This window comes from Ursus maritimus, assembly GCF_017311325.1.
Source record: "Ursus maritimus isolate PB19 chromosome X unlocalized genomic scaffold, ASM1731132v1 scaffold_X1, whole genome shotgun sequence".
Taxonomy (NCBI): Eukaryota; Metazoa; Chordata; class Mammalia; order Carnivora; family Ursidae; genus Ursus; species Ursus maritimus.
In genome coordinates this window covers 20673450-20678117 of record NW_024423319.1, presented here as the reverse complement: position 1 = coordinate 20678117, position 4668 = coordinate 20673450, and positions in this window count along the sequence as shown.

The window sequence follows — 4668 nt, the reverse complement described above, 5'->3', positions numbered from 1 at the left end:
AATCCAGGAAAGGACAACACCACCAAGTGCTGACAAGAACGTGGAGCACTTCAAACTCCCCTACTTGCTTGCAGCAGCGTGAACGGATACAACCTCTCAGGAAAACTTTGTGGCAGTATTTACCAAAGCTAGAGCTGAACACGTGCCTACCCTATGAACCAACAATGATACTCCAATGCATATACCCAAAACACATGAGTACATGGCCACCAAAAGACACATACAATTCAGAGGAGCATTGTTCATAATAGCCCCAAACTGGAAGCAACTCAAAGGTCCCTCAACGGTGTCCAATAATTTGGATAGACCAACTGTGGTATAATCACAAAATGGAATATGATGCAGCAATAAAACAGAACAAACTACCCATACATGCAACAAATATGTTGAATTCCACAAATATGCTGATTGAAAGTAGCTAGACACAAAAAAATAAAAGTACCTAGTGTGCAGTTACATATACATGAAGTTCTAGAACAGCAAAACTGATCTATGGTGATAAGGTCAGAATAGTGGTTACTTTTGGGGAAGGTACTGACGAGGAGTGGGGCATGAGGACATCCATAGGGGTGCTGGAAATGTTCTAATATTTTATCTGATTAGTGATTACATGAAAAAAAATATGCTCTACACCTAAGATGTGTACACTTTACTGAACGTTGTGCTTCAATACAATAAGGTAAAATGCAGTCTAGGAAATATGAAACAAAATATGAGTCAATTAGGAAGACCAACATCTTCTATAGTTATAGAAATGGAAAAGAGAAAAATGGACAGGAGGAAATTATTAAGGACCTATTAGAAAAACAACTTCAGAGCTAAAGAAAAAACTGAATTCAGACTGTAATGACTTCTTTGAGTTCCCAGTACAATGAATGAAAGCATACCCAAGGTATGCATAGTTTTGTGAAAGTTCAGAGCCCCAAGGATAAGAAAAGATTCTAAAAGCTTTCAGAGATTAAAAAATTATACAGAATTTCAGCGTGAGGTTTTAGACATAGCCAAACTGTCAAACAGGGAAGAGAATGAAGACTTCTCCAGACATGCAAGAATTCAAAAACTTATCCCCTACTTGACCCTTTCTTCCAAGGCTTCTTGAAGACACACTCTAGCAACTGAAGGAAGTATGGAAGAACACCATCATTACTACTACCACCATAGCTAATATGTATGTATATACAATTAGGAAATTATAGATATTAATTACATTAAATATAATTATGTTGTTATTAATCATACATTATTTGTTTAGGCAATTCTCCAGTGTGACAACTGTGCGGCAGACCTAGAGGGTAACCAATCCAGATTGAAACAGAAGGTTAGAGACTGGGAGGAAGATGTCCAGAAAATAAAGGAATTGCATCCAATAGATAATATAACTGAGACACTGGAAGAAAAATACATGCTAAAAGCATAGAGTGCCTAAAGCAATACAAAACACCAAAAGTCTCCAAAAGTTTCTGTCCAAATATTAAGCAACCAGTTCAAATTGAAACAGAAGTCAGTGACCTTCAAAAAGAAGAATAGGAGGCATTTCAGGACATACATAGAAAAAGAAGCTTAAAGATATTAGGGCTATGGCTAGAAGAAGGCTTTTGTTCTTTCTCCCTTCTACAAATAAAAATTCAGTCAGAAATTCCAGGAAAAACAAAACTATAAAAGAAAGTCACAGTTTAATATAACACAAAGGAGAATGTGGTAAGATTTGGAACCAAAGTAAAAGGTACAAAAGAGGAGATTCCATTTGAACACTGTCACTTGAGCAGCAAGGGGGTCATGACTAACTATAGAAATGGAATCGGAAACAAAAATCAGTGAACAAACAAACAAAATAAAAACAGAAGCAGACTCAAATACAGAAGAACAAACTGGTGGTCACTAGAGGGGAGGGATGGGGGGATGGTGAAGGGGATGAAGAGGTACAAACTTCTGGTTATAAAATAAGTAAGTCATGGAGATGAAAAGTACAGCATACGGAATAGAGTCAATAATACTGTAATAACCTTGCATGGTGACAGGTGAGGACTGCACTTCTCGTGGTGAGCACTGAGTAATGGATAGAATTGTCCGATCCCTATGTTATACACCTGAAACTAATATAACACTGCATGTCAACTGTCCTTCAATTAAAAAAAGAAATGGGAATGGCATCCTAACCCTACATTGAACTGTAAGGAATAATATGACCACTGTCACAATACTGCACAGTTGTTTGCATTTCAACTTTGAGAATCAATGTGCAACAAAGCCCAGAAAACTTAATTACAGGTAAAGAGCAATGAACAATGGAAAAGTACACACACATCTGTGGCGGTGCTGTGATGCGCTGCTCAGAACTCCTTTAAGACCGAGATTCTTATTTCCCTAGCTGGCTCGAGTGCTGTCAGCTGCTGTCAGCCCTCCTCGGGAAGCGCGTTGGATGAAAACAGCCATCTTAACTAAGTCACACCAGTCCTCAGGAAGCCCACAGCCTCATCGTCGCAAGGCCATGCCAGCTTCAGAGCTCCCCAGGAGATGGACCAGAGCATGTTTTGAGACTGCATCACAGCCCACCTTCTCCATCCATCCAGTCTCTTCCCTTCCCTTCAACAGGTGTTAATCCTGAGACAACTCCCTAAGAAACTCCTGCACATTCGCCCCTGGGGACCTGACCTGCAGCAACTGTCAGACAGTTGGGAGGAGGAAGGGAAGAAGAGCAGTGGAGGAAAGAGTTGGCTCATTAATATCATCATTGCAAAGTAGAAGACCGATAGTTATGGTCCCCAGTTGATGCGAAGAAACATCGAGGCATAGGAATATTATTTAAAGATACAAAGGAACCAATAGAAAACCTGGAAATAGTGATCTATATATTAAGAGAAGGGAGAATGGTAGGGAGAGACGAAATTGGTCGGGAGTCAATAACTGATAAATTTCAGTGATGAGCACTGGGCTTTAGTATACTACTTTATGTACTTTGGTATTGGTTGGATCGATTACTGCAGTCAAAAGTTTAAAATATAAGAGGAAACAATGAGTGAACTATAATCTCCTCTGTCACCACAGGAAGTCAGCTGAGAATGTCTAAAGTTAACATAAAAAGTTGATATAAATATAAGCATAGTGTTTTACCCAGACAGAGGCAAACAACCAGAAGAACTGAAACTAGAAATACTCAAAATGAGAATAGAGATGCTGAGGGGTATGGCACGGGCCCTTTGCTTTGCATTATACACTTTTTGTTCTCTTTGACTTGTTATGGGTTGAATTGTGTACCCCTACTCCCACCCCCACACCAAAAAAAAAAAAAAAAAAGATTTGTCAGAGTCCTAACCCCTGAAACCTCAGCATCTGACCTTATTTGGAAATAGGATCTTGACTAGGTAATCGAGTTAAAATGAGGTCATTAAGATGGGACGCAGTCTGACTGAAATCCCTATAAAAAGGGGGAATTTGAACACAAACATAAGCGCCCACAGAAGGCAGATATTCACGTGAATTTGGAGGATTGGAGTGGTGCATCTCCAAGCCAAGCAATGGTGAAACTTGGCAGTAAGCCACCAGAAGCTGGAAGAGGCAAGAAAGGATGCTTCCGCTAGCAGTTTCAGAGGAAGCATGGCTCTGCCAACACCTTAAGGTCAGACTTCTCGCTTCCGGAATTGTAAGACAACACATTTCCGTTGTTCTAAGCCACTTAAGTTTGTGGTACTCAATCACAGCAGCCCAAAAAACTAATACAACTTAAAAACATTTTGAACATGATGAGATGAATGGGCTGTGCAGAAGGTGGGCGGAGATAGAAAATTACATGCACCAGTTGGCACAACGCGGGCTACGCGTGCGTGTGTTTTGTTGGGCAGGAAGGAACAGCAGCAGGACAAGAGTGACAACAAGTGGAGAAGGCCAGTGAGAAAGCAGTTTGGGTGACAAGGGTTAACACTGAGGGTGTAAGAGAACCGGTTTTGGTCCAAGTGGGCTCCTGAAGTTTAAGACATGTGAGGTGGAACAGATCCCAATGACAAAAAGGTCTAGGGTATGGCCTTGAATGGGTGGCGCGGGGGGGGGGCGGTGAGGTGGAGAGGAAGAGAGGTTGTCAGAGGTGAGGAAGAAATCAAGGGGCTTTGCATAGCACAGGCTGCCCAGGTAGACACCGAAGTTGCCCAGGATAATGGCAGGACTCAGGGTGCCAAGCCAGCCTGTGAGCCAGCTGCTAGAGCCCCCAGTGAGGGAAAGACAGGGATCTGTAAGTGCTGTGCAACAAATGACCCCAATCTTAGTGGCTGGAAACAACACCCATTTCGTACCTCATAGTTTCCATAGGTTAGAAGTCTGGGTGCAGCTTAGCTGGGCCTTTTGTCCCGCTCAGGTTCACAAGGCTGTAATCAATATACCCCCGGGGCTGTGTTCTCATCGGAAGCTCTGGGTTCTCTTCCAGGCTTATGCTTTTGGCAGAATTCAGGTCCTTGTGGATGGAAGGTGGAGGTCCCCTTTGCCAGGTGGCCATTGGCCCAGGGCCACTCTCAGGTCCTAGAGACTACTCACAGCTCCTTGCCAGACGACCCTCTCATTGGTGCTCTCACAACCTGGTGGTTTGCTTCTTCATGCCAGCCCAGGGACTGCTGTAACTTCAGCCTCTTTTGAAAGGCTCATCTGATTAGGTCAGACCCACCCAGGATAATCTCCCTTCTG